Source organism: Homarus americanus, unplaced genomic scaffold (genome assembly GCF_018991925.1).
Source record: "Homarus americanus isolate GMGI-L3 unplaced genomic scaffold, GMGI_Hamer_2.0 scaffold25483, whole genome shotgun sequence".
Taxonomy (NCBI): Eukaryota; Metazoa; Arthropoda; class Malacostraca; order Decapoda; family Nephropidae; genus Homarus; species Homarus americanus.
In genome coordinates, this window is record NW_024726235.1 from 5,645,611 (window position 1) to 5,670,971 (window position 25,361).

General features: G+C 43.6%; 1 protein-coding gene across 2 annotated transcripts in view; it reads left to right on the forward strand.

Moving 5' to 3' along the window:
• The window catches only part of LOC121865470 (solute carrier organic anion transporter family member 3A1-like), a 75,286-nt gene that overhangs the window by 20,098 nt on the left and 29,827 nt on the right, over positions 1-25,361 (forward strand). For both annotated transcript variants that reach the window (XM_042364934.1, XM_042364935.1), the window contains exon 2: positions 20,741-20,816. The gene's annotated coding sequence lies outside the window, so the exon portion shown is untranslated. The remainder of the gene's footprint in view (positions 1-20,740; positions 20,817-25,361) is intronic.

Here is a 25,361-nt window from a genome sequence, read left to right on the forward strand (position 1 = left end):
TTCTCGGCCACACACACACACACACACACACACACACACACACCCACACACACACACACACACACACACAGACCCACACACACGCGCGCACCTTGCATGGAAAATTCCTTCATCCAAATAATTTTTCCCCACACACCACACACGATCTTTATATGCATCATTTAGGGTGGTTCTGTGTGGAGAACTTCGCGTGACATGCACAGGTGTAGTACAGGTACATGCACAGGTGTAGTACAGGTGGTGTATACTAAACCTTGATATTAGGAAAGGTGTTCTTGTCCAATCAGATGAACATCACTATAGGTTCATCCGAGCGTCTGCGTGATTGGGGGTTTGAGGGAGGGAGAAGGAGGGATTGGGAGAGAGAAGGAGGGGGATGAATAGGGAAGGAGAGGGAAGGAGGGGAAGGAAGAGAAGTGTGACACAGGAGGAAGAGGTGGAGGAGGTGAGTGTGGGAGAGAGGAGAATGAATAGTAGGAGGATGTGGAACAGAGGAGAAGGAAGAGGATTAGTGGGAGAGGAGATTACACAACATATTGCATGGTAATATCGGCGAGGCAGGACAAGCAATATTGCCTTACCTATGAGCAATATTGGCCAGAGAGTAATACTGGCGTTGTAACATTTAAAAAGAACAAAATTCTCTTGAAATATTTTGTATATTAAACTGTGTTGTTGTGGCACTGTTACAAATATACTCCAAATATATATAGTATACAGTATATCGGCATATTAAGGCATTTAGAAGCTTGCAGTTTATATAGCGCAAATATTCGTCGATATGTTTAGTTATCGAGACATGTTAATAGAATTTATATACAGATCAATACTGTGTTTAATGCATACTGATTGAAATAGTTTAAAATGTGTATCAGAAATCGAGAAATATTGTATTGTTTTTGGATTACGAATGTTGAGTCATTTGTAAACATTTTATAAACGATGTTAAAACAAGGTTACACAATGGAGAAGAGACGGGTTACGTGTTGGGTAGTTGTCAGTGTTTATTATTATTGTGGTGTTTATTTGTTTTTGTTTGTCCTTGTTTCTGTCACTGTTTAGTTTTCTCCACCTCTTCTTCCTACTTTATTCTCCTCTTTATTCTTTCTTTATTCTCCTTTCTTGTCTTGTTTTATTTCTATCCTCCCTTGTCGACATCTACTCATTTTCTGCTCTAATATTTTTTAGTGTGTGTGTGTGTGTGTGTGTGTGTGTGTGTGTGTGTGTGTGTGTGTGTGTGTGTGTGTGTGTGTGTGTGTGTGTGTGTGTGTGTGTGTGTGTGTGTGTGTGTGTGTGTCCTCGTGTGCTCATGTTGACCTCTCGTAATTTGAGGATGTATGGACGATTGTGGTCGTGGAAAGAAATAAGAGCCTGGCGATGTGGGCGTGAATTGGGTAAGGAGTGGAGCGATTGTGTATAGATTTGAGTGTAGGTGGAGGTGTAATGGGTGGACGGTGGGTGGGTATGGGTGGACGGTGGGTGGGTATGGGTGGTCTGCCAGCCAGTTCCCATAATCATTCGTCTTAGTTAACAGCCTTATCGTTCATTATAATATCATGGTGTCTTGTTAGTTAATGGCGGCGACCTTGTATGGTTCAATCAGGTATATCTCTAACACACACACACCACAATGCCACAGTGTTTTGTAGAGGTTCAAGGACACGGAGGGATTTGTAGCAAGGTTTTGTAATGGGAATGAAGGGAGGATAACGAGAGAGGGGGGGATTGGAGTCGGAGAAGAGGCTGGAAAAGTATGGGAGGACAGAGTCACGTGGGAGGGGGTGAGCTCGTGACCTACTTGCCCGGGATCAATCGTTTGTGTTGTCAATGTGCCTCTTGTCTTTTCACCATCAAAGGGTGGATCAAGCGCCACCACACTGTATCCTATTACACCTGGGCCTATTACACCTGGGCTTACTTCACCTGAGCCTGTTACACCTGGGCCTATTACACCTGGGCCTATTACACCTGGGCTTACTTCACCTGAGCCTGTTACACCTGGGCCTATTACACCTGGGCCTATTACACCTGGGCCTATTACACCTGGGCACCTGTACACCTGGGCCTGTTACACCTGGAGCCTGTACACCTGGGCTTACTACACCTGAGCCTGTTACACCTGGGCCTGTGCACACTGGGCCTGTGCACCTGGGCCTGTACACTTGGGCTTACTACCTGAGCCTGTTACACCTGGGCCTGTGCACCTGGGCCCTGTACACACAGGCTTACTACACCTGAGCCTGTTACACAGGCCCCTGTACACACCTGGGCCTACACCTGGGCCCTGTGCACACCTGGGCTTACTACACCTGGGCCTATTACACCTGGGCTTACTACACCTGAGCCTATTACACCTGGGCTTACTACACCTGGGCCTATTACACCTGGGCTTACTACACCTGAGCCTATTACACCTGGGCCTATTACACCTGGGCCTATTACACTTAGGCCTTATACAACTAGGCATACTATACCTAGTCTATTACACCTAGGCCTATTACAGCTAGTCATATTACACCAAGGCCTATTACAGCTGGTCCTATTACACTTGGGTTCCTGATAAGTAAATGCATTATAGTATTAAAGTGATTAAGTGGCGTCAATTTTTTTTCATTATTGTATATATAGAATAAAAATTACTTGTATTTACTGAATATATTAGTCCTTAAGTTGGTATAAGTATCAGTTGGTATAAGTGATGTTGTGTAAGTAGACAAAAATTGGATTTCTTTATTAGGTGTTTAAGTAATTGTCACATCAAAAAGTATTTATTTAAGTAATTGTCACATCAAAAAGTATTTATTTAAGTAATTGTCACATCAAAAAGTATTTATTTAAGTAATTGTCACATCAAAAAGTATTTATTTAAGTAATTGTCACATCAAAAAGTATTTATTTAAGTGATTGTCACATCAAAAAGTATTTATTTAAGTAATTGTCACATCAAAAAGTATTTATTTAAGTAATTGTCACATCAAAAAGTGTTGACACCGACATCGGAAAACGTTGCTCCAGGACTGTGCTACACCGCCTCCGTTGGAACCCTTCCTGCCTTCCTACCTGTAAATTTGATAATGGTATTTTTTAGTTGTTGTTTTTTCTGTGTGCTGGGAGGGACGGGAGGAGGGACGGGGAGGGAGGGACGGGGAGGGGACGGGAGGGAGGGAGGGATGTTGGGTCTGCGTTGTGGAAGAGGAATATTACAACACAAAAACAGAGAATCATCATTGGTCGTGATTTCGTGCATCTTGTCCCTTGAAAGCGACCTAATAGGATTAAGACCCAGTAGGATTGAGACCCAGTACGAATTGGACCCATGAAGACGTGCCTATTAATACACCGTCCCCAATTTTGATAAGTGTGGGACTTAATGGGACTGCTGAGCGGACACGACTAGGGCTCTCTCTCTCTCTCTCTCTCTCTCTCTCTCTCTCTCTCTCTCTCTCTCTCTCTCTCTCTCTCTCTCTCATCTGGCAGAAGTGTGTGAAAGTTTTGGGGGTGAGACATGTAATCTCAGCAGCCATCTGTCGTGTAGTCACAGTCCCCGACCCGAGTGAGGTCTGTAGGTGCGTTAGTCAGCTCTATGGCCGGCCGTGACGTTCCTAGCCGCAGCCATAAAAACTAAGTGCCCTGAAATTTGAAACTACAGTGTGTGTGTGTGTGTGTGTGTGTGTGTGTGTGTGTGTGTGTGTGTGTGTGTGTGTGTGTGTGTGTGTGTGTGTGTGTGTGTGTGTGTGTGTGTGTGTGTGTGAGAGAGAGAGAGAGAGCCAAAATCAGTGTCGCACAAACTTGAGACCCTACCGGATTTATTTGTGGTAATATATGAGCCAGATATCGTGGGCGTGTTGAACATGTGGGACATACTCTTGTGTTGTGTTGTGTTGCTTCCTGTAGTGTTGTGTCGTAGGAAGGAGGACATCCGCTGTTTGTTTGAGTTCCGTTCTCGTTTGATGAATATGTGAACAATTGAATGCATGACTAATATGTACTTTATATGTATTAGTGTGTATATGTATTCTCCTTCCTCCTTCTCTTTCACCCTTCCTTCTTCATCTTGCTTCTTTTCCTTCTTTCTTCCTCTTCCTTACTCCTTCCTCCTCCTCCTCTCTTCTCTTCCTCCCTCCTCCTTCCCCTCCCTTCCTCTTCCTTCTTGTCATATACCTAATCAATCATGTTACTATTTTATATCCATCATTACTATTATTTATTTATTTATTTATTTATTGTCAGTTTATTATCAATTATTCATTTATCATTTATTTATTATCTATTATTTATTTATTATATTACTCATCCATTTATCAGTCTCTCTTATATTTCGTTCACCAAGTTCACTCATTATCCTTCGGTCAGTTTATTTTAGGCCCGTCAGTCATTAGTCACAGGTAGTTTGGCGTAACAGGTAAACAAACGTGACTAATTGTAACTAATTTGTTTATTATTTGGTATAAATCACTTCACATAATTAACTCAAACATAATTAACTGGGAAAGGAATTTTTTTAGAAGGCAATTTCAATGTTTATTATTTTTTTTTTGTATATGATTTGAATAATAAGGCTTTGATTTTAAATGATTTAGTTAAGTATGTTGAATGTTTGTTTTATGTAGGTTAATTTTGTGTTGTTGTCGTTAAGAGAGAGAGAGTATATCCAGGTTGTTACAGTGTCCGACGTATCACCTGTGACCCACCTAACACACCATAACACCCTCAACTTAACACCGCCCAAGAACTTACTCGGTCTTAACAATAGTCTGAGCTATATCTTAACACTGGCTAACTGGACCTAAAGTCATCAATAATCAGTCGTTGAAGTTTTCCTCTTTGTATTAGGGAAATGAATGAACGCTTCTAATTACGGTAGTTTGGAGGCAATTTTGAAGTTATTATGAATGGCGTGACGTTCAGGGACCAGTTCAGTGCGTTCTTGTATCATCAGTTAGAGAGTTGTTGACATGAGAGGAACGTACGTAGTTATGTTTGTGTGGTGTTAATACTATTTTATCCATCATCTATAAGAACCATCGTTGAAGTGGACCAGATATACGTGATCATATCTCTTGCTTTACGGGATCAAATACACTTGGGAACTTGAGGGGCTCTGAGTATCCGGGCGTTGCCTTGCCAATATAAACTGCTCCCAAAGTTGGTAATATCTAAAAACTTAAGCCAATAAATTCAAGATGTTTCATACACCCGAGTGTGTTTATTGTTTGCAATTTTGTTTTACGCCGCAGTTAAAATCGGGAAATTGGGGAGTGAGCTTTATAGTTGGTGTTTACTGCTGTGAGGCGAGCCATGGCGACCTAACGAGTGTTTGTCTACAGTGTCTTTAGTTTTGGGAGGATGTGAGGGAACTGTGGCGCATTGGTTATCGCTTTAAAGTAGTTAAAGGCTTGAGGACTCTGGTTCGAACCTCCACTGATGAGACGGTATGCATTTGGTAACTAAATAAGGCAGGTGCTACTCTGTGCGTGCGTATAAAAGCAGTAAGGTATAGATGGTCGGGTGCTGATGAAGTTACTGTGGCTGACGGTGCTGAAGAAGTTACTGTGGCTGATGGTGCTGAAGAAGGTCCTGTGGCTGACGGTAGGGGGTGGGTCGAGGTCAGTCTTGTCCGGTGCTGTACATATTTGCTGGACACGACTGCCCTTTTACCGGCCGGGAGAGTGAAATACCCGCTTGTGGTAAGACAGGGGAGGGGATAGGGAAGATGGGGGGAGGAGGAGGGAAGACAATGGTAGGGGTGAGGAAGAGGAGGAGGGAAGACAATGGTAGGGGGTGAGGAAGAAGAATGGGGGAGGAGGAAGAGGGAAAGATGGAGTGAGAAGGGTTGGTGAAGGAGACCTGTGGCGTCGCTGCATGAGGTCCTCTGGTTGACTCGACAACCCTTGTGGTAATTGTAGTGCCGCCCGGGGTGAGTGGGAGGAAGAGGGGGGGATGTGAGGGAGAGGGAAAGAAGAGTGAGAGGAAAAAGAGAGTGGGAAGGGAGAGATGGGAGGGGATGCGGAGAGGCCGTGTGAGAATAAGTTTGGCAGATGGTATTTGGTTGGAAGTGTGTGTGTGTGTGTTGGGAGAGGCGCACCATCAGAGAGAGGGGGAGGGGGCTGCCTGGAGGTCACAGGTTGACGAGGTGATGTGCCACGCGCGCCTCTCATCCTCCACCCACGGCCTTGACAACCACCCTACCCTCCACACACACACACTCCACACACACACACACCAGCTAATTGTATGAACGTTTCCTTGTATCAATACGTTTTGTTTATTACTCTCGTGCGGTAATGCTGGATCATAATAATTTATTTTTTTCACATGCATGATGGTGAAGCAGTGGAGGACACCTGGGGAATCATTATACTTGCTGAGTGGGTAATTGTGGCATTATACTTGCTGAGTGGGTAATTGTGGCATTATACTTGCTGAGTGGGTAATTGTGGCATTATACTTGCTGAGTGGGTAATTGTGGGGTTCTGATGGTGGTAATGTACTGTACCGTAGTCACTAGGTGCTGTACGTTAGCTGATGGAACTAATATTATTCATTATGCTTTTGGGTGATTTAATGTGTTATTGAATTATGAAATGGGAATTGTAATTGATGGTAGTTGTAGTCATTTAATAGAAAGCTGAGAGGAGGAGGAAAGTGTTTTAGTCCGTAACGTACGTAACTGATGGTCAATTCGACCTACTTTTCTTGTCCAGATGGTCAGTGATTGTAGTGAGTTTTTGTGACAGTGTGAAGTTTCGTGTGCAGGTATAGTTCGAACACCATTTTTCCAGTCACAGAAACCAGAGGTGAAGCCATGATATTGATGATCAAAGTTTAAATCTCCAAATAACTTGCAAGCGAAACAGTAGATCTTTCCTGTAGTTGGGGAGAAACACAGCAACGATCTCTTAGCTTCTTCGCCGTTTATACAGCGACGGTAGAACAATGATGATGTACAGTACCGAACTTTTTTACCGTCACATGTAAACATGTTTACATATATTTGAATATTGTGTATAAAAATGCTTCCTCACTTCCACTGAAAAGTTATAAAACCACCACCAAGTGATTCATGAAGCATTGTGCGTCATCATTCACAAAATATTTCAATGTAACTAGGCTTAAACCAGCACAGGTGATCCATCCCGCCACATAATCCAATATAAACATACCAGTTCCTCATATTTCCCTTCCAAATTATCCATTATTTTGCACTTCACATAATTCTTTGATCATTCATAACTTATTACTGAAGTTATATACATCATTGTTTACCTGAAATGGTCCTCCAATACGAAAGTCTGGCACCGTACCGTCCCTACGTCACAATGGATCAGCCGGGTGTCGTCACCTACTGTTGTCGAACAGACTAACAGTTGCCACACGCCACTACCGAGTCACTAAAATGTATATGTATGATCCAATTGGACACATTAAGAACGAAATCGTTAATAGCTTACTTACCAATTGACCATTTAATGGCATATATAGCTAATTATTTTTATCCTTAGAATCTGGGAGCCCCTAAGAGTCTGGGGGCCTGAGGCCAGGGCCTCAAGTGCCTCATGGTTAATCCGGCCCTGAGTTCGTTATGTTGCGATTGGTTGAACTGTTATTCATAATGCTCAGAGACAGGTTAAGTTATTTATTATGCCCGGTAAGTTTAATTTTCGGCGATTATTATGCACAAAGACTTATTTAAGGGACGATAATTACTCTCATTGACAGGGGTTGTGTGCGCCGTGACATTTTTCCCACAGGATCACTTTGTGGCTTGAGTTCCTCTTTTACTGTTGAAAAAACGCGCGTAACTTGTTGTTGACAGTGAGTTTTGTAAAGGGAGATCAGAGACTAAGGGGAAGTGGGGCAGGATGATGATGATGACGACAGAGCTTGTTAGCCTCGTATTGAGTTTTAGCATGGCGGGAAATTGGATCAACCTGTGAATGGTGTAATTGATTGGCACACTCCTTGCTTCCTCCCTCCTTCATCCTACCCTCTCCTTCACTCCTCACTTCTTCCCTACTACTCCTCCTCTCTCACTCCTCCATTTCTCCCCGAGCCATATCAATATTCCTACCTCGCCTCACGTCGCTTCTCACTGGTGTTCCCACTCCCCTTCCTCCCCAGCTTGATTACCCACCTCCCCTCGTAGTCTCGTCTCCCTTGATCTTGTTCCCTCCCCATGACCTTCACCCTCTCTTTATTATCCCTATTTACACCCTAACTCGGGGTCTGGTAATTCCGGTTTCCAATTTCCTTTCTCAATTTCAAGATCAACCCAATTTTACACCCACAGCCTCACCTCACCTATACGTAATCAGCCAATTTGCTCTACCTGCCTATCCACTCTCCATATCGCCTTAACTTATTTTTCATATCTATTTTAAGCTCACCCAGTTCCGCCCAGCCCCCGTCTCTAAGGTCACATCACCGTCCACACTCCTCTTGAGACTCACACCACCACCGTCTATCCATCAAAGGAGAGATAATATTTCACCCTCTCTTATTATACCCAAAATTCCTTTCATCTGGACGCATTTATCTTCTGTCCTCACTTAATATCAGAGAAGTTTTATTGTCTTGTCCCCCGACGAGTGAATAGGTGGTGTCTGGATGGGTGGGTCCGGGCATATTTTCAAGGCTGTTATATGAACGTAACTCAACATTTATCTCAGGTGAAGTTTAGTAATTTGACTTGTTGATGGTCCGTTTTGTCTCTGTGATGACGGGGGAACTCTTGGACACGTGCCGGGATTGTATGCCTTTATGAGTATCGGTTTGTTTACATGCATCTACTGATTCCCTATAAGAAGGTTTGAGGTGATGCTTTCCTCCTCTCGTCTCCTCCCACCCCCCTCCACCCCCTCCTTTATCCTTGACTTTTATTTGGTTTATATAATTCTCTCTCTCTCTCTCTCTCTCTCTCTCTCTCTCTCTCTCTCTCAACAGAGCCGTTGTGTCATCCATATTTCACGAGGAACAGCCGCCTCCATATTTCATCCACAGTTTCTTCTTCCCTGTTTTATTCCACTCTCCTCCCATTTGTTATTCTTGTTTTCCTCGTCTCTCTCTCTCTCTCTCTCTCTCTTTTCATTTCAGCCTCATTAACTCACTATTCCATCTTCTATTCCATCTTTCTCTCACTCTCCCATCTTCCGGCAGTCATAATAGCCTCCTAAAGAGAGTCTCTGTCCCCCCCGTAAACTGAGTCTTATATCTATTTTACCAATGAGTCTTATTAACTAACTTCTGTCAGCTACTCCCATTATTTATCTCCCTCAATTCTTGTTTATTTTCGTTCTTCTTTAATTATCCTTTCGACTTGGTGGTTTTTAGCATTTTCTTACGGTATTGTTTCTTTTTGTATTTTTATGTATTTTTCGTCTTTTTCTTCTTTGTTTTTTATTTCTTTATTTCTTTTTTTTTTCAAATTTCTTAGTTTTTTGTTGATTTTCCCTTCTTTCCTTCTTCGTTTTATTATTGATTTTCCTTCTCCTCCCCCTTCTCCTCTTTGTTTGTTTTTTATTGTTTTTCTTTCCAAGTTTTATTGATTTTCGTATTTTTTTTTTTTCCTGTGTTTCATCTTCGTCTTTTATTTCTAGGTATATTTTCTCTTTGTTGTTGTTTACCTTTGTTTCCACTCTATATATATTTTTTTTTGTAATTCGTCTTAACAGCGATTTTCTTTGTTGTCATTCTTGATTATTTTTTTTCCTGAGTGTTTCCCTAATTTGTCTCTTCATCCATTTTCGCTTATTTTTCTTGTTTGTGTTTTTCCCTTTTTCTCTTTTTTGATTCGTGTTTCTTTGTTCATTTTTTTTTCAACCATTTATTTTGTTCGTTTTTTTACAATCCTTATTATTTTTTAATTGTTTTTGTTTTCGTCAAGTGGTCTATACCTCTAGTTCTCACAAATATGTCAAGAATGTACTGTGAATAACCCAGGTTGTAGATATATCGACCATTAAGAATATATTAGCCATTATATCGGGTTCCAAGCATAGATTCTCTTGGGTTCCGGCCAAATGTGTTGTGTTCCCACCATTTATTCCAGTTTCCCGCCAAATGTCACAGGTTTCCGCCAGGTGTTCCAGTTTCTCGCCCAATGATAAAGGTGCCAAAGTGACAGTTTCCCCAACATATTTTTTCCCAGGTTGCTGATATTTGAGCCAAGTTTCCACTAAATGTCACACGGTACAGTACCATCAAATGTCCCAGGATACCATTTAGTGTCCCAGGTTCCCGGCAGATGTCCCAGGTTTCCTACACTCGCCGTAGATCCCAGATTCTCATAGATACGCACGTTATTTTTTTATCTTAAGTTTAGTTTAAGAGGGCGAATTTCGCTACAGTATAGTCTCTGTAGAATTACGACGTCATTTCGTCCTCCATTTTTGCGTCGTAGCCTCAGTGAGCCAGTTAATGCGCCGTCTCACATCTCGGTTACCGGAAAAATTAACCTAAGGGCCTTAGAACCCCGGGTCTGGATTTATAAAGACTCACTAAGATGAGTTTGGACCCAACTGCTGCTCAGTGACCGTATCTACTTCACATATCTACAGCCACAGCTTACGATGATGCAGTTTTAATACTATAATTGATAGAGGTAAATATTAAAGTGAATTATATCTAACAGGAAATACAGGAAATTCTCACGATCAGAAGATACTCTTGAAGGCTCTTAGTATGCACAAAGCTTAAGTTGATATACAAACTAATGCTCTTACTTGTATATACAGTACGTAAATCCGTGTCACTTTTACCTTCACTAGGCCTTTCGTTGCCTGTTAAATACACTCACAGGACTCTTAGTTTACACATTATTACAATCTTCACACTGACTACTAAAGAGAATTCCTCCCTCATAAACGTGATAATGAGTTAAGAGTTTCTGAGAATCCATTTCCTCTTGTGGTGTGTCTGTGAAGCCATTATATATACCTCAGGCTCTGCTTCTCATCTCGATTGCCCCCCCCCCTCCTGCAGGCTGTTAGTATAATTAATTATCCCCTGACGCAGACACATTATAATGTAGAGTAATTACTAAGAAATCCTCTTTATTTGGATGGAAAACTCATTAACGAGGAGGAAAACAAACAATTAAAAATGACTTGGTGACCATTGTTTGTTTTGGGACGTGAAATGTAAAGGTGAAATAATTGTTACTGGTGAAATGATTGTTACTGGTGAAATGATTGTTACTGGTGAAATAATTATTACTGGTGAAATTATTAAGTATGTTACGTAAAAAAAAAGTTACTGAAAAAAAATAATTACGTTTGTGGTGAAAAAATGGATGCAAGTTGAAAGGGTAGAGAAACGTCTTAGGCGGAGGAGGCGATGAAGGGGAAGAGACAAATTAGAGAGATTATCCTCAGTGGGTCGTGATGTTATTTGCCTCACTGCCTCTTCTGTTTCACTCTTCTTCCTTCGTTCTTCTTACTTCCTTCTTTTCTTATCCCCCCCCCCACTCATCGTTCTTCTTCATTTGTCTTCTTCTTCTTTATCATTTTTTTTATTGTTTTCTACTTATCATTCTTTCTTCTTTTTCTTCTCCTGCCTTATCTTATTCTCTTATCTATGTCCTCCCTTCTGAATCCTCGTTCCTCCTCTCTTCCCTCCCCGTCTTTCTTTTTTTTATCTTATTTCTTATTCTAGTTTTTCTCTCTTTCTCATTCCCTCTTTATGTTCTTTCTCATCTCTTCTTCTTTATCATTTTATCTCTCTCTCTCTCTCTCTCTCTCTCTCTCTCTCTCTCTCTCTCTCTCTCTCCTGTTCTTACTCTTTTGTCTATTATTTTCTATTCATCTGTTACTATTCTTCCTCTCTCTTTCTCCCCTCTCACACCTACCGCCCCACTCCCTCATCCCCTGCCCCACTCCCTCACACCCCCCACTCCTCATACCTACGCCCCACTCCCTCACACCTACCGCCCCACCTCATACCTGCGGTCCCACTCCCTCATACCTACCTCCCCACCCCCTCATACCTACTGCCCCACTCCCTCACACCTACTGCCCCACTCCCTCATACCTACTGCCCCACTCCCTCATACCTACCGCCCCACTCCCTCACACTCCCTCACACCTACCGCCCCACCCTCATACCTCCGCCCCACTCCTCATACCTGTCCCCACTCCGGCCCCACTCCCTACCCCTCACACCCGCGGCCCCACTCCATCGCTCAAGACAACTATGAACACAATACACAGTGGCTAGTCATTACTCCCGCCTCTATTGTCCCGCGCTGCCTCCCTCCCTCTCTGCTGTCTACCCCAGAAAGAGAGACGGGGAAGATGAATTGGAATAGGGAAGGAGGAAAAAAGGATAAAGGGAAGGGCAGGAAGAGGTGAGAGGTAGGAGATAGGAGAGGTGGGTGAAGGTGGTGGAGTGGGGAGAGGGGGAAGGAGGGGGTAAATGAGAGAGAGAGAGAGAGAGAGAGAGACAGAGGAGACAGGGTGATGGGAAGGATAGAGGAGAGAAAGGGGAAAGACATATGAAAGAAGAGTTAAAAAGGAAAGAAAGAAAAACCGGTTTTTTTATAATTAGTTTGAGATAAGAGAAGTGAGGGGAATGGGAGGGAGGGAGAGAGGATCAATTACTGAGGGAGAGGTTGTTGGAGAGAGGGGGCGGGGAGAAGTTAGTGTACGGCCCCAGGTGTGTGTGTATGTGTGTGTCTCTGGGTAACATGACTTAACTACCGTGTCCCTGGCGTCTCCTGGCACGGTGCTCCTGCTCATCTGGTGCCGGAGGCCAGGGAGGAGGAGGAGTAGGAGGAGGGAAGTGTAAATAGAGAGATGGGTGAAGGGTATGTTGAGAGAGAGAGAGGGAGAGGACTATGGTACACAGAGACGAGAGAAGAGGAAATGATACGAAAGAGGGAAAGCGAGGGGAAATAAGAACGAATGAGAGGAATAAACAAGGCAGAGGTAAGGAGGAGAGGACACGGGAAGGGAGCAGCGAGGGAGGAGCGTGGGACAGGGAACGAGGGAAAGTGATCAATATGTTTGTACCCGAACCTGGAAGACTCGGGTTTTCTTCACTAATGGGGTCACGGCTATAAACAGCAAGTGTTCATTTACATAGACGTGCTCGTTAGTGGTGGTGACTGAGGCGACCTGCTGCTGTACCCCCTCCCCCCCCCCTCTTTGTGATTGAGTTTACCTGCGGGTTCTTGTTTTCACCTTTAAATTAAGTAGAGTGACAGGTGTGTATGGAAGCTGTTCTCACGATTCACCTTATTGGCGTTAGTCAGACCAAATTTGCTTTCATCTACTGACTGACTGACTGACCGAGGAGTATTTTAAACACATTTTTTTAATTTTACTCTAATACGTATCATTATATTTTCACCGCTGCTTCCCCTGGTTACAATGAAGGTCTTATAATAAGAGACGAGACGCGGGGTGGTTTCAATAGCACACCCACAGACCCACTTTACGAGAATGTGGAATCGATGGAAAATTTCAGACGTAGGTAAAACTGTGTTAAAACCGAATAAACTCGAAGTAAAGGGTAAATGGGTCGTGATTTGAGCCAGCTGTCTCAATGGTGCCCTTAAAAAGAAGGTCACACACGCCTCAGCAACTCTTTACATCTTGGGTCAGGGGGAAATTCTGTGTTTTATTATTTCAGTTTTGCGAGACATAAAAAAAATACATTCTTTTGTTGTGAAGTTTTTTTTTTTATTAAACGAAGTGAATAAAGATCAATTAAAGTAAATAGGATTACTTATATTGTACGTGACTTTCGCACTTGTTGTTGATTGATTGTTTACCTTTTGATGTGTGTTAGAGAGACAACCTAACCTGACCTAACCTGCTGTAATGGAAGCGTCCAGCATGAAGGAGGCGCTGCTGGGGGACTCACTCGCTACCTCGACGTCACAGTAATGGACCCGATCCTTCCGTCATGTTCAGGATCTTACAGAGTGACTTCCCGTGATCACGCCGAGTTCACTAATCAGACAACAACACGCTCACTGACATCACTAATTTTCCTCGACATAATATGCTAACCTAACTTAACCTTACCTTACCTTACCTAACCCTACCCTACCTTACCTTACCTAACCCTACCTTACCTTACCTTACCTTACCTTACCTTACCTTACCTTACCTTATCCTTACCTTATCCTTACCTTACCTAATGCTGGTCCGAAGAAGTGGTGGTAGTCCGCGGTATTAGTGACAGATGGGCGGTGGTGGTGGTACTAGTGAGGGGTGGTAGTGGGTGGTGGTGGTGGTTGGGGGTGAGTAGGGATAGGGTGGAAGGGAGGTTATGGTGGGGGTGGAGGGGGTAGTGGTAGGTGGTGGGGGATATCTATCATGCCAAGGAAACAAATCTGGGGAAGGAATGTCCAGGATAATGATTCGGCATCCCCCAGGGAGGTTCGGGGATTATTGAGCCCAGTACTGACGATCCTGTTTTCCTCTTCCTTCCTCTGTCCGTACGTCTCCTCTCCTCCCGTCACACACATACTCCCACCTACCTCTGAAACACACACACACACACCCATCCGGCCATCCATTCATCATCCATCCATCCATCCGTCGTCCGTCCGTCCGTCCGTCCGTCCGTCCGTCCGTCCGTCGTCCGTCCATCCAATCAGCATCCATCCATCCATCCATCCATCCATCCATCCATCCATCCATCCATCCATCCATCCATCCGTCCATCCATCCGTCCATCCGTCCATCCATCCATCCATCCATCCATCCATCCGTCTCTCACAAAAGATGGATCGTCTCTTATAATTTACTGTACTGCTAATCCACTAGATGCGACGGTGCACATTTTGCAGTCAGGTGGTCGTGTGCGGCGTCAGGTGGTCGTTTATGGCGTCAGGTGGTTATGTATGGCGTCAGGTGGTCGTGTGTGGCGCCAGGTGGTCGTGTATGGCGTCAGGTGGTCGTGTATAGCGCCAGGTGGTCGTTAATAACGCGCCTGGTGGTCGTGTATAGCGCCAGGTGGTCTAAATTAGCCGCATATGGCGCCTGGTAGTCGTGTATATGGCGTCAGGTAGTGCGTGTATGGCGCCAGGTGGTCGTGTGTGGCGCCATGTGGTCGTGTATGGCGCCAGGTGGTCGTGTATGGCGTCAGGTTGTCATGTATAGCGCCAGGTGGTCATGTATGGCGCCTGGTGGTCATGTATAGCGCCAGGTGGTCGTGTATGGCGTCAGGTGGTCGTGTATGGCGTCAGGTGGTCGTGTATAGCGCCAGGTGGTCGTGGGAGGGTCGTATATACCTCATCTATTTGTTTACTTAATGTTGCTTAAATGCAAAAGACACGAACAATCTTATTAACACCTAAAACAATATTAATTCTATTGTGTTAATCTTACTCTCGACACGGCCTTAGTTTTATTTATGCTTATAACTGTATTGTTCTTATTCCTATTAGAGATTATATACACTCATTAGTGATATCTCGCTTGGGTCTGTATCTATGAGCGTCATCCTAGTTAACTGGTCACCTTAGTATATTTGGCTGTTGTAGAATGGTTAAAAGATAATATGTATGTCATATAAGAAGAAAGTATACCAAGTAAGACACGGAATATACCTAAGGAATATACTAATATACTAGATACTAAGAGAAATATACCAAGTGAGGAAGGATATAGATTAAGGAGAAAATATGCCAAGTTGACACAGGGAAGTAAAGAATATTTTTTTTTCTCGTGTTATGCAGGTTAGCTGGAGACCCTGGTTGTGGTGTTGGTGGATATAGTGTTGGTGGTTGGTGATGGTGGTGGTGGTAGTGGAGATAGTGGTGGTGTTGGTGGTGGTGACAGTGTTGGTGGTGGTGGGGGTCGCGGCTGTGTTGTTATACTGCAGCCTTGTGTTGGCCGTCAGGTGGAGCAGGAACACACGCCACGCCCCTGTCACGTGTGTGTGTGTGTGTGTGTGTGTGTTTGTGTGTGACTTGTTTACATAGCTAACAACCTAACACATCCTCCCGAGGAACACAACATCCCGTTGTTTTGGTAACAGGCAGAAACAGCGCAGCCAACAGTGACCCGGAATGGCCTCACCTTCCACCACCCATCCACCTGACCTTGGATCTCGCACGCCTACCCTGCCATCCCTTCCCCTCCCCTCCCCTCCACTCCCCTCCTTCTCTCGACATCCTCCCCACTGTCATTAACTCCCACCATTAGCACCCCCACCACCTACCATCACCACACCACTATCACCACACCACTACCGCCACCTGCCTCTTGTCACGAGATGTTGGTTCACATCCACCCAATTGTCCACAGTATGACAATAACGCCGTGGTCTTAAACACTTAAACTAAAATGGATAGATGAAGAAATTGAATAAATCTTCCGAATTTAAAGATGTATACTAAACAAAATACGTGGTCAAATCTTAACCTTGTCACGTCCATTTACAGGTCAACGGTTGGATGGTTGAAACATATATGAAAATAGGCGAGAAAAACATCGACCTACCTGCAGAATTTTTTTTTTTTTTAGAGCTGAGACGAGAAACGCATTTTTATAATTCTTTTTTCTTGTGTTTCTTGATATATTCGTTACCTGGTCTGTGATAATGTCCCTTTAAATACCTGTATCGTAATTTGTCTTATTTGTTTGGGTTATGGGTTATTTTTAATTCTATTTTCCTTTATTATTTTTTTTAATTTGTTATCAGTATTTATTTTGTTCGCATTCTTGTTTCTCATGTGGTTAGGTTAGAAATGACGAAGCTTTTTGATAAGGTAACTGTAATGGCCATTTAGATGTTAACAAAAGTTCCCCGAGACACTGACTAATGCTGGATCAAATCTCCCATCTACTTGCTTTACCTATAGATGACGCTGCTGCTCCTCACTTAAATTGAGTTGAAGTTTCGTACGGAAGTTTAAGGAGAATTTCCAATCAATATTCTTAATTATCTTGTAATATCTCTTCATCGTTAGTATCTTCTCATTCTTGTGCACTCATCATCATCAATATCATCATCTGGTCTTTAATTATTGCGAATTTATGCCTTGAATATGCTGGACACATGGTAGTTGTGGTGATGGTAGTAGTTGTGGTGGTGATGGTAGTAGGTGTGATGGTGGTAGGGAGCGAGTGACAATTTTACGCGGTTGTCCAATGTTATCTTATCTCAATGTTGATATCTTGGTCACAGGTGTTATCATAGCAGTTGTTTTATCAATCGTGTTATCAATATCCTCGTTGTTAGCTATCATTTTCCGTCATCCTCCATGTGTTATCTTAATTATATCATGATAATTATGTTCAAATAGCAACATTTTTAACCCACGAATTAGTTGTCTTACACCTGTGTTATCTTAGTTTATCTTAACCATGCTATCAAGGATAATATGATTGTAGTATCTCAGTTATGGTGGTTAATGTAGCGTATGTTATCCTCATTGGCTGAGTTATCGAGTGTGTTGTGCCTCTTATGATAGCAAATGTTGTTATCTAGCCTGTGTTATCGTTATATTCTAATTTGTTTACTTTGATTAATCATTCGTTAATATGTATGTGTTTGTCTGTCTATCTGTTTATTTACCTGTGTCTCTCTGTCTGTCAACTGTACCTTCCTGTCTGTCTGTCTGTCTATGCGTGTTTACTTGCATGGTTTTCCTTCTGTGACTGACAACGGCAATACATTATTTTTGTCAAGATTATGCGGAACCTAATTTTACCTGAACACACCTGGAGATTACGGAGCGTCTTGTGTGTTTACCTGTGTGTGGCCGCGCGCTTTAATATATTCCATTGTAGTTCCATAATTTCACTCCCCTTTGACGAAACTATTTTGTTACGGTGTGTGTGTGTGTGTGTGTGTGTGTGTGTGTGTGTGTGTGTGTGTGTGTGTGTGTGTGTGTGTGTGTGTGTGTGTGTGTGTGTGTGTGTGTGTGTGTGTGTGTGTGTGTGTGTGTGTGTGTGTGTGTGTGTGTGTGTGTGTGTGTGTGTGTGTGTGTGTGTGTGTGTGTGTGTGTGTGTGTGTGTGTGTGTGTGTGTGTGTGTGTGTGTGTGTGTGTGTGTGTGTGTGTGTGTGTGTGTGTGTGTGTGTGTGTGTGTGTGTGTGTGTGTGTGTGTGTGTGTGTGTGTGTGTGTGTGTGTGTGTGTGTGTGTGTGTGTGTGTGTGTGTGTGTGTGTGTGTGTGTGTGTGTGTGTGTGTGTGTGTGTGTGTGTGTGTGTGTGTGTGTGTGTGTGTGTGTGTGTGTGTGTGTGTGTGTGTGTGTGTGTGTGTGTGTGTGTGTGTGTGTGTGTGTGTGTGTGTGTGTGTGTGTGTGTGTGTGTGTGTGTGTGTGTGTGTGTGTGTGTGTGTGTGTGTGTGTGTGTGTGTGTGTGTGTGTGTGTGTGTGTGTGTGTGTGTGTGTGTGTGTGTGTGTGTGTGTGTGTGTGTGTGTGTGTGTGTGTGTGTGTGTGTGTGTGTGTGTGTGTGTGTGTGTGTGTGTGTGTGTGTGTGTGTGTTACCTGGGAACCTTGAAAGCCACACCTGATGTACAGTATATTAATATCCAGGCCACAGATGCCAGCTGTGTCAGGCTGTTGGTGGCTGTGTAAGCTTATAGTTGTTACTTTAACTCAGATAGACGGACATACTGAACTGTGGCAGAGAGGCCTATATTATAATTGGTGGTAAGGAGAATTTCCTCATAACTGTGGCAGACACTCTACCGTGACACATGAACTGCGGACTAGTATTTTCCTTCGTATTTTTTACGTGTGTGTGTGTGTGTGTGTGTGTGTGTGTGTGTGTGTGTGTGTGTGTGTGTGTGTGTGTGTGTGTGTGTGTGTGTAGCCTGGCCAGCTATATAGTGTTCGTGATGAATAACCTCAAGTGTTAACGTGTGTGGTTATTACGTACCGTTCTTAATAACCTTGGGACGTGTGTTCTTGTTCGTGTGTTCTTGTTCGTGTGTTCTTGTACGTGTGTTCTTGTTCCTGTGTTCATGTACGTTGTAGTGGACCAGTATTGTTGTAATAGGTTAGAGAGAGAGAGAGAGAGAGAGAGAGAGAGAGAGAGGAATTGATTGTGTATCCCAATAATAAAAAGATTATTTTTGCACCCCGCCTTATGGTAAGACGGGGGTACATAGTGTTACTCCCTTGCATCCGTCTGTCAGTATTATGATGTTGAAAAAAAGACTATAGATTCTACGTGTAAGTCTCAGCTTGGACATAGATCTTCATGCCGTTGTTTAGCTTTCTCAGTTTAGCTGTTTGTTGATGCTAGCTTTTTTTTTCCTTTAAGCTGTTGTTTCTGTGCGGTCTTGTATCGGTGATATTTGTGTTAATGCTTCTGGTGTGTTGGTGAGTGACGGTGTGTTGGTGAGTGACAGTGTGTTGATGAGTGACGGTGTGTTGGTGAGTGACGGTGTGTTGGTGAGTGACAGCGTGTTGGTGAGTTACGGTGTGTTGGTGAGTGACAGCGTGTTGGTGAGTTACGGTGTGTTGGTGAGTGACAGTGTGTTGATGAGTGACGGTGTGTTGGTGAGTGACGGTGTGTTGGTGAGTGACAGCGTGTTGGTGAGTGACGGTGTGTTGGTGAGTGACGGTGTGTTGGTGAGTGACGGTTGTGTTGGTGAGTGACAGCGTGTTGGTGAGTTACGGTGTGTTGGTGAGTGACAGTGTGTTGGTGAGTTACGGTGTGTTGGTAGGTAAAGGAGGCGGAGTACCTGCTGTGTGGTGTAACTTTAGTTCCCCAAACAACACCCATTTACCTCAGTGTAAAAACTCGTGAAATCCTTCTCTGAATCTCCCTCCCTTCCCCTCCGTCTCCTCACCCCGTTGGCTCTTTCCCCCGTCTCTCTCTTCCTCCAGTCTCTCCCTTCATCCCGTCCCTCCCTCCTCCCGTCTCTTTTTTCCTCCCGTCTCTTCTCTTCCTCCCGTCTCTCCCTTCCTCCCATACTTCGAAGAGAGACAGAGAGGAGGAAGAGAATTCTCAGTCGCTGTAGTAAAGAGAATCCTTTTCGTGTTGTGTATTGCATTTGTTTTACGTCTCTTAAATCATCGTCGTCTTGGCTTTCATGTGCTTTCCCTGCGTCGTCCCCTCCTCCCTTCCTTTATCTCTATTTCTCCTCCTCCTCTTGTACTTTCTCCATCTTTTCTCACAGCTTCTCCTCCTCCTCCCTCCCCCCCGTGGTAGGGGAAGTGGTAATGGACGTAGGCTGCTCGGTTAACCCCCCCCCCTCTCCCTCCCCCCACAAAAAAAGGACGCGTGTGGGGAATCTACAAAGAAATACGTGCAGTTATTACCTCCCTCCCTATACCAGTTACGGTCTGTTGTTAGCAATGTTGTCTGTGTCTGTCTACCTCTCTGTGTGGCTTGTACCCGACCTGTCATTTTTGGCTTTTACCCTGTCTGTTACCTGTCCCTGTAACTTGTTTCCTCCGTGGTGCCCTCTGCGTTTCACTTATCTTAATTTCCCCCCTCGTGTGTTGTTGTGGGCGCCCTGGACAGTTAACCTCAGCAGGTGATGTATAATGTACGTGTATAATTGTGGTGATACGTGGCAGTATCTGAGAGGAGCAGTGACGTGTCCCGGGGGTATCACGTCTTATTATTAGATGGGCTAACAGTGAGAGGCTTTCTGTGTTGTTTGATTACCTGCCTCCCGTGGTATAAAGGAGACGCCTCACCTTGCTTAGCTTCTCTTAGTCTAGGTGTTATATGGTTGTCAAGTGCAGGAGACAATAGGCAGCTAATAATGATTTAATTGTAATTCCTGTGGATATCGAATGTAATTTGTGATTTTTTTTTTCAGGCGATGTTGTTGCTGAACCAAAGCTACTGATCCCCGTCTACACGCCTACAACCCGCCCGTGCCCAACCACACTCAGGTGAGCTATAGTGTTCGGGTAGTCAGGAAGCTTCTTCACTCGCCCACACGCCCACGCCCTCAGGTCTCTACACTAAGTGGAATAGGTTAGAGTGTTCGTCAAGTAGAGTTAGTTCATAGGGCACGCCATATATAATTTATTATTAGAGTATACTATGATTAGTTAGGTAGGAGAACACATCCAGTACCATGTATAGTGTCTGTGTGAAGGAGTTTGAAGAGTATGTGGCAAATAGAATTAATTAGAATATCTGCCAAACGTATTTACTTGATAATCTACTTGACATAGTTACCTGCCTGGCGTAGTCAATTAATAGAGTATCTGCAAGACGTATGTTATAGCCGCGTGTATGCCAGATGAAGTTAGCAGACTAAGGCACTGAGACTTGTCATCATGGTGAGTAATGACCGGAAAGGAGTGAGAGACTGTTAGGGTGTGCTTGATAAACTTACAGTCACAATGTCAACAAGAAACGGCGCCATTGTGAGCCAGGCAGGTGGTATGTGAGACCCACCACCTGGCCTCACCTGATACCTGGGTGTGTTTGGGGCTCAGCCAAGACGGCCATGTATGGTAAGGTGCAGAGGAGATGGGTCAGCTCACGGTGGTTGGTGCAGAACATTAATATTAGCGGTGACTGGTGAAATGGCCCAATCCTAACATCCTTCAAACTAACCTAACCCTTGTCATTAGAATTGTTATAATGGACCCCCTTTTGTAATGGGATCTAGTTTTAATGGACCTCATTTCTTGTTGGGACATAGTTCTAATGGGTAAATATCATAATGGGGCCTATTAGGACGGGAACCTAAGTAACGGGAAATGGGTAAAGACAAGTAGGGATAATAACACATACTCGCTCTATCTTAAACTTGCTGACATAATGTATAAAGTGAAGCTTGGGTCTAATTCTTGACTTGTGGTGCGTCGATGGCCTAAACCAGTGATCGTCAGACTTAACAAACTTCCAGGAGAACTTTTGAGGATGATCCATTATTAACACCAGAAGACGCTGCCAATTGTTGTCGATATTATGTGTAATGGTTCACTGAGGTAGAGGGATTTTTGTTGACGCCATTGCTTAAGATTAAGGATGGAGGTTCGGTTATTTGAAATCGAATAAGTATGTATGTTATGTGTTCAAAGATAGACCTCCTTACAATAAGCCATCTTGTTTTGTAGTCAGATGGTTACCCGCGTAGGCGTGGGTTCTGTCAAATCGTGAGCGGCGCGCGTAAAATATATGAGCAGCAGACTGAGAGCGACCCGTCTGCCACTCAGGTGGTGTGTGTGTGGCCCACCAAATTTGCATGTTGATGAAAGAACACCCCGGCCAGCGACGCCAACCCTTCAACATTTTGCCGGAAACGAGCCGTGGCAGCCGCTCCCCCTTTTTCTTCGCTAGATGGTGAACGAATCTCGCCATGAACTGTCAGGTTTTACTCTCGCTTCTTTCTTTAGGTGGGAGAGATCGGTTGCTTTTGAAGTAACAGAATACAACATAAAGAATAAGCCAGGAGGCGCACCTTTAGTCTTTTACTGAGCTGCTGGAGATAGTAAAGTACAGACCGCCGATAAGTGTTACGTCCACTCCTATGGGGAAATTAACAAGATTTGGAGTGAAATTTTTTTTTGAATTTATTAATTGATGATGTACTTAAAGTTATCTGCTAAAGTTTGAAAACCGATTTCCTGAAACTTGCTCTCAAATTATATACTGCGTTTACCTTTGAGCTCAGTGTCAGTAAACAAATACCTTGATAGTGATGACAAACATGTTAATAATAAACAAGAAATAGATGAACTTGGTGTTTTTTAGTGTCTTTTTATTTTTATGGTTCTTCCTACACGAGTCTCCTTGTACACGACGATGAGTGTAGGTCACCAAGACGTGGAGGAACAGAACACCTCCTTCACACAGTCTTATTGTTACTCAGATAACGTAATCACAAAATCACGTGATTCCGCGTAATATTTAATCCCGAAGTGAAACAGTCAATTTATGGCGCGCTTGCACGAAACTATCAGAGTTGATAGCTTTTGAGATAGGCAGTTACGTGTGTATTAGTTATATGCTTCACGCAGAGCCTGTTTGGCTGTGTTGCGGGTGCTGCGGCAAGTTTTTATTGTGTGTTGCGGCAAGTTGTTGTTGTGTGTTGCGGCAAGTTGTTGTTGTGTGTTGCGGGTGTTGTAGTGTGTTTTGGTCATTGCTGAGGAATTACACAATGCTGGAACTACCATAGTGAATGATTTATCAATGTCTGAAATGCACCAGTCCAGTGCTGGAGTTTCCCCAGTACCTCAAAGTGCTCTCAAAGTCACACAATGCTGGAAGTTCAACGACAGTGGATGACCCACACTTAATGAATTTCCACAACACTATACTCGACGGCTCTGAAAATTCCACAGAATAAATTCTCACAGCCCTGGAAATATCACTGTAGGACACACAGACCTGGAATTTCAACACCTATCGAAATCCCTCAACTCTGGATTCTCTTCAGTCCTGTATATCCCACAGTACTGTAAAGCCTCACATCCCTGCCCGCCACATGTAATAGATCCTCCCTTGCATGGCAAGTTGGACACAGCGTTGAAATCTCTCTCTCTCTCACACACACGCGTATATATATATATATATATATATATATATATATATATATATATATATATATATATATATATATATATATATATATATATATATTATACGTGTATGTGTGTGGCCACGAAACCTTATGGGCATTAATCACGTCACTGTGCACGGTGATGAATGGACGGGTTGGGAACACTATTTATCATAAACAAGGCGGCTTTAATTTGTCTGAGTTTCTCGTTTATTATTTTATTATTATTTTGTTGTTGTTGTTGTTGTTGTATACATTATTGTTATAAATCACCAGCACCGGGGGCTATTCGTGGTCGTCTTTGTTGTGATTGAGAATACAAAAGATTAAAAAAAATCAGGTGAATAAGATACAGAAGAGCTGGTGTAGTATAGACGGCCATATTGTCAGAGAAGAGTGAACTCTTGCACTTCTTAATTTATCGATGTAGATGTGCCTCTGACCCTTCTCCAAACACCACCACATTACGTTCACATTTACTGTTAATTTTTATCAAAAGACGAAACATTTTTAATATGTTAGACAGAAGTAAAGAAGAAATTACACATCTAGCGCCACCTACTTCTGTCTGCCGCGTCTTCCATAAAATGACGCGACGTCGTCCGCTTTTAAAGAGCAATTCAGAACCCGGTTCCTCCATGTCAGGTCATGGGGGAGGGGACGAGACAGGCCAATTAGCACACGACAGCCAGACAGACACACACGCACAGGGTGAGCAGTGCGGTGGGTGTGAGGCGTGGAAGCCGAGGTCACCTCCTCCCGCACGCCCGCCTCCCCGCGCCCTCCCGCCACCAGAGTTATGTAATGAAATCTGGCAAGCCACGCCCAGAGAGTTATTGTCGGCCAGCCTGCACGCCAGCGTACACTGGCCCTATAGGCTATCTACTTAACACCCTAGTCTTGACCCTTTTATCCCTCCAGCCTACAACCTAGTTTACTCTTGTTTACGTTGTGGATTACACTTATTTTATGCCTATTTAGATATCAGCCAAAAGGCAACGTTATTCCTTAGCTTACAATACACCTGCAGACACCCTGGCCTACACTCACACCTGCCTAACACCCATGCCTGCAGCCTGGCCCACACTGCACCACACGAAACAATATAACAATTCTACCTTAAAAAATGACTGGGACGACCCCCCCCCACACACAGTGACGCAATACAGTCGGTCAAACAAAAGACCCGACCTTGTTAGCTTTTGTTTATACGTTAAAAAAAAGGGGGGGGGGGTGGAACGGTGGCCATGGTGTCATATAAGTCTTTTATGTTTCCACACTGTGTATGATGCTTTAGGGACAACCACTGAATGTGACGCACCGGGGAGGAGTGTTTGTTTTGTTCTAGTAATCTCGAGGCGAGTTGAGTTAGTGGTATTGGGTGATGTGTGTGTGTGTGTGTGTGTGTGTGTGTGTGTGTGTGTGTGTGTGTGTGTGTGTGTCAAGATGTAAGGGTGACTTAACGACGAACATAAGAAAATAAGGAATCTGCAATAGGCCGGTTGGCCTGTGCATGGCAGCTCCTGTCGAGAGTTACTACCACTCTCTATCATCCATGAATCTATCTAGCCTCCTTTTGAAACTTTCCAGCGTTCCAGCACTTACTACAAAGTTGCTAAGCTTGTTCTACTCGTCCACCACCCTATTTGTGAACCAGTTTCTTCCTATCTCCCTCCTAAACCTAAACTAACTTATCCAACTTATCAGCAACATAATGTAACAAACAAAATGAGAGAGAGAGAAGAGACTGATGACCTACAGGGCGAAGGTGTGACTTATTGACGTAGGTGTGACTTATTATGAATTAGCGACATAGATGTGACTTATGGTGAGTTAGTGACGCAAGTATGACCTATGGTGACTTTAAGGCCTGGGGACGTGAAGTGTGTTGGTGAAATTTTCACGACTTTATAATTTA